The following is a 10,818-nucleotide window of genomic DNA, read 5'->3' as shown; positions in this document are numbered from 1 at the left end:
CTTAGAAGGGAATAAACTGAATCATATGACCAGCCTGGTCGTATCTAATAGTCAGACTTGATGAAGCAATGTATAGCTGGTCGATAATCGAACAACACCGCCTTATTTTGACTCTGCCACGTGTCATCCACGTGTGAGAAATCCTTGCCACGTCATAAGCAGCCATTTTTGGGTAAACAAAACCTATAGGCCACAAGAACTTTACAAAACTCATAATACATGAAATACCACTTATCATGCTACCATTTATACATAAAATCATCGATTAAATCACATAAGAATTTAAGCAACCCCAACTTTGAAGTTCTAGACTTGGCCTACATGTACAAAAATGTGACACTTTGTTTTACAAATTTTTTGACCAGAACTCATGTTTCACATTACTTAACATTCATAACATGTATGAAACAAATTCTTTTAAAATGTCTCTAAGGGCTTAAAATTTTGTAAAATGACTAATAGTTCTCACATTTTATTGAACCCATTTCTAAGCATCTTTTAAAAATAGTTTTTCTCAATTTTTAAACCATAAAAATATGTATGTATTTTATTGAAGAAAAAATGCATTATTAAAATGTGAAAATCAACTTTTACTTATGTATATTCTAAAATGTGAATTTTTAGGACATAAAATATGCTCTTTTAAACCATTGATAAAATCAGCGACTAATATTTTATTTAAAAATGCCCATGCTTATATTAAATTATTAAACTTATATATTTTCATGCATTCCAAATAGTACAATTATCATGCGTCAAAGTCTTAGTTTATTTCAAAACATGAAACCCAAAAAACAAACCCTTGTTCGAAAACACTATAACATAAAGAAATGCAACTAAATCATGTTTCCTTTAAACATGCATCCCCATTTATTCTTGAGATACACAACAACACCATACTAGCATGCTTTTTCTACAATACATAACAATATTTATACATCATATTTTCTCATACTCATATTTTTTATGCTCAAATCTTACACCATATCCCTTAATCAAGAAACATGAGATCAAAACTCAAAAGAAAATAATTTAAATCATACCATGATGCTAGGCCAAAGCCTACATGTATATGTACTCTTGTTTCCAATTTTTTTAATTAAACCTAATCATGCCTCAAATCAAGAGATCATCATCATACATATATTCATGCAACCATATGATTAAACTTAGAAATATGTTCCTTAATACATCAAATACTAATCCATGACCATAAACAAGAATCAAACTAACATTAGGGTAGGACATCCCATTAGCACTTTCGTGGTGTTCCAGATTACAAGGAAAATCAATCCTTAGGCACCGAGGGATTTTGAAATACACTACCAAAAGAAAAAGAGAAACAATTTTTCTTAGAAATTAGAAGAAGTAATCTAATCTTAAGAGGATAAAAAACCAAAAAAATAAATAAAAAATCAAGACAAGAACACATACCTAGAGATCTAGGAACCCCTTCTATTCTCCTTCTTTCTCTCTTTTTTGTGCTCTCCTCTCCCTCTTTCTCTCAAAGCTTCGACAGCCACCAAATGGGTCTCCAAGGCTCACATTTTCTTCTATTTATAATATCCTAGCGACCTAATCCTAAGAAAAGAAACCAAGTGTGAAAGCTCAAATCCTATCCCACCAAATAAGCATAAATCCCACAATTTCCTCTCCTCACACCTCACCTAAACCCTATCTAAATGTGAACATAACTAAATTGGTAAGTCTTTGTCATCTTATCTCCAAAAAGTTGAAAACCAAATTTTCTTTCTATTTCTTTTCTTAATTTAAATGAAATAAAACAAATCCCATTCATACACACACACACACTACACATATGACAAACACACACAAATAAATTAAAAAAAATGCAACCTATTCTAAGCACATAATTTTGTCACACCAAATAAAAAATGTAACACTAATAATAAAACAAACATCACACAATTATTCCAAATAATCAATAAAATCCTAATTAACACAAAACAATATTTCAATTATTTTCTAAAAAAATATAAAAAATTAAGCTAAAACATAACAATTAAATAAATAATTTTTTGGATCACTACAGTGTTTTAAAATTTTGTTGAAATTTGATTGTAGTTGTAATGATTGTAAGTATATACAAATCTTCCCAAATAAAAATCTGGATTTTAATGTTCAAAAAGAAAAACGTTGAAGGTAATATAATTTAAAGATAAACAAAAGCTTTTATTTATAAATGTGAGGGATAATTATATTGCCTCGATGGAAAATAGTAAGACTTTTACAACTCTAAACAAAATAATACAAATGACAAAGTGATTGATTAAATAAGTTACAACTCGATTGCAAAAGTTTCATGTAAATATAGAAATATGTAGATGAAGAGAGTAATAGAAAATACAACCCTATAACAAAATGATACAAATAGACTAAAGGATGAAGAAGAGATATAGATGGAAATACAACTATATAGCATAAAGATACAACTAAATATGTTTATAGAAAAATAAATAGAAGATTATAAAAAGCAATAGAAGAACAAGAAGAACAACAACAATAAACAAATAATGTCACTCACACAACAAAAGTGAAGAGTCTTGGGGATTACCAACTTGAACAAGAGGATTACAACTTTTGTCCAAAAGCTTATTGTAGCGCACCAAATTTTTATTTTTTTTTATTAATTTCGTGCTTTGTTTATTTAATTGTTAAGTGTTGTGAATATTTTTCTTTATTTTATTTGTTAGAATTGTTGGTAGAAATTGTGTGAAGTTAATTGTTAATTTTTTATTTATTTATTAATTTATTTTTGTGAATATATGAGGTTTGATTGAATGTACCAAGGTGCATGATAAGTAAAGATGCACCCTAGTAATTAAGTGTGTGCATGTGCATGGCTGCATGGTGCACTTGCATAGAATTATCTACACACTTTTATTTTCTTTTATTAGAATTATTTTAGTTGATTAAAAAAATAGAAATTAAAGAGAGGGAAATGAGAGTGGACGACAAAGGGTGGGAAAAGGGAAAGAATATTTTGTTCTCATTTATTTATTTTTCAATCAAATAAAATAAATTGGGTAATTATAGATAAAATAGGAAAAAAGTTGTCATCTTTATTTTTCCTATCAATCAAGAGAAAAATCAAATAAAATAAAAATAAATAAAAATAAACAAATAGAGGAAACTTACCCATTTTTTCCCATTAGGCTATTATTTTCTAGGTTAGATAAAAGGGAAATAAAAAAAATAGAAGAGCCATTTTGCTTGGGCTGCCGAATTCAAGAAAAGGAGAGAGACAAAGGAGAGGCATGAATTCTAGAGAGAGAGAGAGAGAGAGAGAAGAGAAAGAAGGAGAAGAGAAGAGGAGGACCTTGAAGCCATAGGTGACTGTCTTGATGTTTAGTAAATTAAATCCTCTCCTCCATATCCTCATCTTTTTTTTTAATCTCTAGTACTCATATTGATAATATTGTTGTTCTTTTTTGTGTGGGTTTCGAATCCCTAGAGGTTGGTTGAAGGGGAATATTTATGTTCTTGATTTTACAAATCAAGAGAGGTAATGAATCATTAGCCCTTTTAATTTTATGTTTTCTTGGGTTATATGAGATGATGGTATTGATTTGTTTATCTTTTGATTTTGGGTTGAAATGTTATGTTGTAAGATGTATGGTAATATTTGATGTTATGACGCCTAGGGTTCTTTCCTATGATATGATGCTATGGTTTGTTTGATTTTAAGGTTTTATGTAAAAAGCATGCAAGGGTTTTGGTTTTGATTTACTAAGTATGATGATCTTGATATTTTATGTTTGTGTATATGTGGGATTCAGCCAAGGCATATCTAAAGATTTCATGTTGGTTTTGTTTATGTTTCTCTTGGTGTTATATAAACTTGTTCATTACTTTGAGATAGAAACATGCTAGGGTCCATGTGGATAATGGGATTTTTGGTTTTATTTTATGTTAAAGTCATGTGAGTTCGCCTATGGTTCTTGTGTCACGTATATGTATGATTGATCTTGAAATATGCATATGATTTGAATGTCAATGTGATGTTAGGGATTCTTCTTAGATTGATAATATGATAATAGGTGCATGCTACGGTTTGTGTTTAAATTTGTGTTGATTAAACATGTATGGTTATTGTATGAGTTTTGTGAAGCATGATGTAAAATGATGAATTTCATGACTTAATATGCTTGCTGATTTTTGTGTATAAGTGGTGTGAAATTTGGTGAAATAATGATTTGCATGCATAAGTGATGTTCCAAGTGCTATGATGATTTTATGAAATCAAAAGGGTATTTTTATTCACATTAAAATGATATTTTTACTCAAATAAATACCTACAGTTTTTTTTTATATTTTATTAAGAAAATATAAGTTTTAATTTCAAGTTTATGATTTTTGAGTATTTAATATGTTGCTGAAAGTTTTGAGTAAAAATGAGAAGTTGTCTTTTAAATGAAAGGAATTTTGTATGTATGTTGAAAGAAATTAATACCCTGAACTATGTATATATTAAAATGATATTTTAAACGTAACCTTGAATTTTCACATTTTGTTAAGTATGATTTTCTTTATTTTAATTAAGAAATGTTGACTTTAGATTCACTTGTGATTTTTAAATAAAATAAATAGTGGCTGAAAGTTTATGTTAATAAATTAAAATACTTATTTTGTTTATCATCTATGGGTTTGCACTACATAAATTAAGTATTAACTAATACAAGCAAATTTTTTTTTTCCACACTTAAAATTATATTTTTTTCACATCAAATCTTGTAATTTTATTAATTCAAATAAAATTTTATTTCTAAAGGAAACATGATATTTATAAGTACCTTTAGATAATTTCAAGCTTTTATTATTTTTTATGCAATTTAAAAATAATAAATGGAATTATTGATATTTTTTTTTGAAAATAATTAAATAAATTATTTTTATGAAATAAAAATAATGTCTTAAGAGGTTTTATCAACTTATGGATTTAAAAGAAATAAATAATAGTGAGGAAATTATGTCGCAAAATCTTTATTTTTAAAAAAGGTTAGAAATAAGCGTGTAGAAATTATCGTTTTTAAACGTCACTTTTTAACAACGCTCCCACGTATGCATGTCGCATGTAAATGTACTTTTATGTTAAAAAATATGTCTATTATTCAACCATATAATTTTTACTTGAAAACCATGCATGGATAATACGTAGAATTGGCATTATTCTTTTGTGATTCTGTAACGATCCAAAATCACTAATATGGCTTAAGGGCCTTGATTAGTGTGTCGGGAGGGCATAATTGGCTTATGTGTGAATTTATTGATGTAATGCATGATTATATGATAAGCATGATTGTATGATTATATGAATGTAAATGTGGTTAAATGTTATATTTGCGAGAAACAAATTATTATGTGGGTAGATCTGCAGCGTGCGATTTGAGGCGATCCTAGGGAGCCAGTTAGCGGGAAAGTCACAACGGAGCTTAATATTTGACTTGGGGTAAGTCAAGGGGTAATTTGGGTATTAGATGATTATCTGGGTTATCGGGTCATGGAAATAAATATATGGAGATATATTTGAGGTTAGGAGGCTTAGGCGGGAGTATTGGGGAGTTTTACCATTTTGCCCTCGGGGACGTTTCTGGTACCCCGAGCCCCGAGATTAACTTAATTAATCAAGGTTGATCAAGTGGAATAGAAACAAGTAGAACAAAAGAGACAAACCGACCCATTTTATCTCTCTTCTTCTTCTTAAAGAAAACCATTAGAATCTAAGAAACTCAGCTGAGAACTTTATGATTTGGGGTGGAGTTTTGGGGAAATAGCTCAGTTTCAGCCAAGGAATTCAACCATAAACCAAGGTAAGCATTGAATTTCATTTTTGGTTAGTTGATTATAAAGTTTATGGGTTGAAATCTAAGGGTTCCTAGGTTCTTAATTTCAAGGTTGAATTAAGGTGGGAATGTAACGACCCGAATTTGCTAATCAGGCTTAGGGCCTTGATTAGTGTGCCTGGAGGGCAATAAATGATTTAATATGCTTATATGTGGATTTATGTGAATATATGATAATGATGCATGTTCAGTTGAGTTAAATGTGCATGTGGGCCTCATCTGGATATTAGGGGCGTAAGTGTGATAAATGTTATATATATGTGATATGTCTGTGCAACACGATTCGAGACAGTCCTGGGGAGCGGTTAGCCAGAGAGTCACAACAGGGTTGAGATTCCGACTCGGGGTGAGTCGAGGGATAATTTGGGTACTAGGTGTGTTATGGGATTATCAAGACATGAAAATAAATATTTGGAGATATATTTGAGGATAGAATGTCTAGGAGGGAATATTGGGAAAAATTACCATTTTGCCCTCGGGGACGTTTTGGTACCCCGAGCCTTGAGGTAACCCTTTAGACTTAAGTCAAGTAAAAAAAAACGAAGAAGCACTTAGAAACTTTGGGAAAACCGACTTATACTCCTGCTTTCAGCTAAGGATAGCTTCTCAGCATTCCTATCTCTCTCTCTCCTTCATTCTCTAAGAAACAACTCAAGGAAATTTTGGTGTAAGCTAGCTTAAGCAAGGAATTGGGCTGAGGAAACTTAGGAGCTTGAAGCTTAGGGATTGAGGATCAACTTCAAGGATTGAATTCAGCAAGGGGTAAGCTTTAATTATAAGATTATGCTCAAATTTGCTGCTGGTTTGTAAGAATTTGCATGTTGGTTAAGTTTGCTCTGTCTTAAGTGTTTTAGTTGAGTTTTGGAGAAGGATTCAATGGAGTTTTGATGTGGATATTGAGCTGGAATGTGTGTGGTAATTATCTGGGTTTGTTAGATAAGTTTTGAGTGGGTTAGCTTAAGGAAAATGCAAGGAAATTGATGAAAATTCTGGGTTCGGTGGTGAGGGCCGAGGCCCTAGGAGGGGCGCGCCGCGACCCGTGTGCGCGCGCGGCCGAGTGTGGCCGAGGAGTTCATGCGCGCCGCGGCCCGTGTGTGTTGCAGGGGTGTGCTAGCCTCTGTTTTGAAGCTAGCCGTGGCTCTTGAGGGTGGGGCCACGACTCTTAGTGCTAGACTGCATGTTTAAGGGTATTTAGGCTTGGGAATTCAATGGTTAAGGCTCAGGATGGATTTTATCACCCGGATTGATAGAATTCAAGGTCTCGGAAGTTAGGGTTATGGCTTAAAGTTATTGGATTAGAATTTGATGGATGGATATTGTTAATATGTTGTGACTAGGGTTTCGGAGAGGCTCAAGTTAGAGGATTGTGCTCGGGACATCGGTGCTCGGAGAGCTCGGGACTCAGGTAAGAAAACCCTTGTTCCCATAGAGCTTGTGTGCAGGGCTGAGCCCAATGTGTTTGAATAGAATTGTTATGCAGGGCCGAGCCCAATATGTTAGAACTGGGGGGTGTAGCCCTTTAACTGAATATGCTAGAATTATGTACTTGTTTGCTATGCTATGTATGTTATGATGTGAATGATCGGCAAGAGCTGGGAATGGTGTAGACCGAGAACGGCGAAGGGCCGGGAACGGCGTTGGGCACGATGAGTGCAAGGCCGAGAACGGCAAGGGGCCGGGAGCATCGTTGAGCACGTGGAGTGTGAGTTGTCAGGGCGAGTCCCTAAAAGGATACCTGGGATATCCTCACGGCGTGGTCCGCGAACCCAGGGCTTGGTAAACGCATGGGACGGTTAGGCCGTAAGTGTTTAGCCCATTGGTGGCCTATTTATATGCTTGATATATGTGTTGCATATGTTATCTGTTTGTGGGTTTTCTTGCTGGGCTTTGGCTCACAGATGCTCTGTGGTGCAGGTAAGGGTAAAGAGAAAGCCAACCAACCATGAGTATAGCAGGCGTGAGGCAGTGTGTACATGTTGGGCCAGCCTGGCTACCACAGCTAGTGGATTTTGGGAGATGTTTGTAGATAAACCTAGATTTTGTCGTTTAGTCGACTTGGTTCAGTTTATGTATTGTTAATGTTTCTAAATTGTATTTTGGGATCCCAAGTGTAAATTTTTTATGATTTTCTATGGAAATTGTTATTTCTAAAGTTTTTCCTCTGTTTGTGGCTTAATTACACTATTTGACCTAAAACCTCGATTAGCGAGTTGAAAGCACATTTTCAAACTCACTTAGTAATGGCTCTAAGGAAGTAGGGCATTACAGGGAAGGCTTGGGAGTTGGCTTGGGTTTTGCTTAGAGATGTGATTCTGTTGTGGAGATAAGCTTGAATCCATGAACTAATGGCTGAACTCTGATGTTCCATTACTAGTTTTTGTGTTCTTAAGTACTTGGGTTTCATAAATCAAAATGGGATTTTAATGAGTTTTAAACTAGGTTTTCTGTTGGATTATGTTGTTAGGATCATGCTAAAAGTCTTGTGATTAATGGGTTTTGGAATTAGGGTGCTTTGGGGTGGTTTTGAATAATGTTAGGATGTTGGAAATGGTGGGTTCTCTGGGCACGAAGGGTTGGGCCGCGACTCTGTTCTAGAGTGATGCGACCCTATGAAGCAAGGGAGCTAGGGAGGCTCTGTCGAAAGGGAGCGGCGGGGTGCCACAGGGCAGGGACGCGGCACGTGTCTGCCTTCAGAGGGGCTTGGTTTCTATTTCAGGGGCGGGTCGCGGCTAGGTTTCAGGGGCCGCAGTCCTTAGGTGCATTTTTTATCTATTGGGGATTTTAAGCGCGGGAACCTAACCTAGGGTGCTTGGGATTAATTCCACCACCGTGTTTGGTGGAACTCGATGTCTTGAAAGTTAGAATTATACCCAGAAACCTTTACTTGAATATTAATGGAATCCATTACCTTGGTTGTGACTATGTGTTAAGCTAGGGCTCGGGAAGCGGATCGTGCTCGAGGGACGCCGCTCGTAGTCAGTGAACGTGGAAATTAAAGGTAAGAAAACTGCACCCGGTTGTGTATTTGGGGTGGGACTAAGGGTTCCCTAATATGTATGCTTTGAAAGGGTGGTATTATGCCATGTAAACCGTAAGCCAACGGCCTAAGAGTGCCAGGGGTTACACTAGCACACAGGGCGCAGCTCGGCCACTGGTAGCCGAGGACAACTTATTATACACTGAGCTCAGTTTAAGCAGGCCGGAGTTAGTGGGGTAAACAGAGGGTGCGGCCTAAGTTGTCGACTCTAATTATCATGTGACTTGATTATTATTAATGTTTAGTTGCATCTTTGATTCTGAATACGTGCTATGTGATTAATGTGGAATGATAAGTGTCTGATCATGCTTAAAGGATTATTCATCTGTTAATGATTGTTTGTGAAGCATATTATGTTTTCTTGCTGGGCCTTGGCTCACGGGTGCTACGTGGTGCAGGTAAAGGCAAGGGCAAACTTGATCAGCCCTAACTTGGAGAGCTCTGTGAGCTGAATGTACATGACCAACTACTCAGCCGCCACGGTTGAGGGGAAGACAGGAACAGGGGAACCAGAAATGTTTGTTTTGCCTTAGAATGGCTAATGGATGTTTAAACTTTGGAAATTTTATAAACTGACTTTCAAACGCTGTTCCTTTTTGGGATCCCATGTATAAAATGTTTTGTTATATAGAATGTACACTTTTGAGACTAAAACCTTTTAACCCTAGCACATTAGTGGGTTCAGTATCACGTTTTAACTAAATGACTTGATTAGCGAGTCCTGCATCTTTATAAACTCACAGTGTAGCGGTCTTGGCTATCCAGGACGTTACAGATTCTATGTGAAAAATGTGCATGTTTGGAAATTATGTGTAAATTGCACCATGTGTGCATGGCCCATGCAGACATGGGGTATATGAGTTGGGCACAAGAAAATCTTATGTGATGCTAAAGAATGCTATTTGATTATGGTTATAGGCTCATTGTGAAGTTTGTTAAATTTTTTCTTTGCTTGAACTTGGGGTAAGGAAGTTAGATATAATTCTTTTTTTTTACTTATGCTATGAAATGGTAAGATTGGCTACGTATGATGAGGTACCATGTGATATGAAGTATGAAATGCTATTTTGAGTTGATATGGTGAATTTGATGAATCATGTATATTCCTTTGTGTTGATACTACTGGTTGGCATGTATTCTTGTATGTTGTATGAAATGCAAATGGTTGTTAGTGTGTTGAACGCGACACAACAAAGGTGTTACTAAGGATCTAAGACGTAACCCGAGTTACTAAGGTATGACGTAACTCAAAGGGCAGAGGCGCTGAGGTTTTTCAAGGACCAGAGCCTCCTGTTTACCTCGAGATGTGACATGGACAAGAGAGGGGGCCATGTTCACAAGGATGTAATGATAATGTCTATGATGTTGATGCTTGAATATGCTATTGATGCATAACGTATGATGATTACGTTTATGCATGATGCATGATGATGATGTTTAAGTATGATGTATAATGATGTATGAATATGATTATGTTTTTGTTGTGTCTTATTTGTATGCTGTTTGTACTTCCTTACTAGGTTTTTAACTCACCCCCTTACTTTCCCCTTTCAGGTAATAAATAGGGTTTCCCTTTGGCACGCACTGTGATGTGGGGATTTCTGACGTCGGAGTGTGTATGGCGTGGGGGTATCCTATGGGTGAATAAATGATCAACTTAAACGCCAATTTTAAAGAACAATGTTATGTCTTATTTTGATTTCAAAACACATCAATGGGACTTGAACTATTTTATTTTAAAAATTACATGAGAACTTTTATTTTATTTTAACTATTGGGCCCAACTTGCATGTTTTAGCAATGCCCCATTGGATTTCCATATGCCAAGTGGTTTTCATTAAATAAGTTTATGAGTTTGAGTACCTATTAAAAAGTAGTAGTCTAGGGCGTTTTACACTTATTTCCCCTATCTCAAGC

General features: G+C 35.0%; 1 long non-coding RNA gene across 1 annotated transcript; it reads left to right on the top strand.

Annotated features, from left to right (window-relative positions):
- Nucleotides 1-3,241: 3,241 nt before the first annotated feature.
- On the top strand, nucleotides 3,242-10,577 carry LOC133804101 (uncharacterized). The gene is made up of 3 exons (XR_009878309.1): nucleotides 3,242-3,353; nucleotides 3,476-3,526; nucleotides 10,456-10,577. It is a non-coding gene; the product is annotated as an uncharacterized LOC133804101 (long non-coding RNA).
- The last annotated feature ends 241 nt before the right edge of the window (nucleotides 10,578-10,818 follow it).

Source organism: Humulus lupulus, chromosome X (assembly GCF_963169125.1).
Source record: "Humulus lupulus chromosome X, drHumLupu1.1, whole genome shotgun sequence".
NCBI classification, from domain to species: domain Eukaryota; kingdom Viridiplantae; phylum Streptophyta; class Magnoliopsida; order Rosales; family Cannabaceae; genus Humulus; species Humulus lupulus.
Note: the sequence above shows the minus strand (reverse complement) of the source record. Positions and strands in the feature narration are given on the sequence as shown.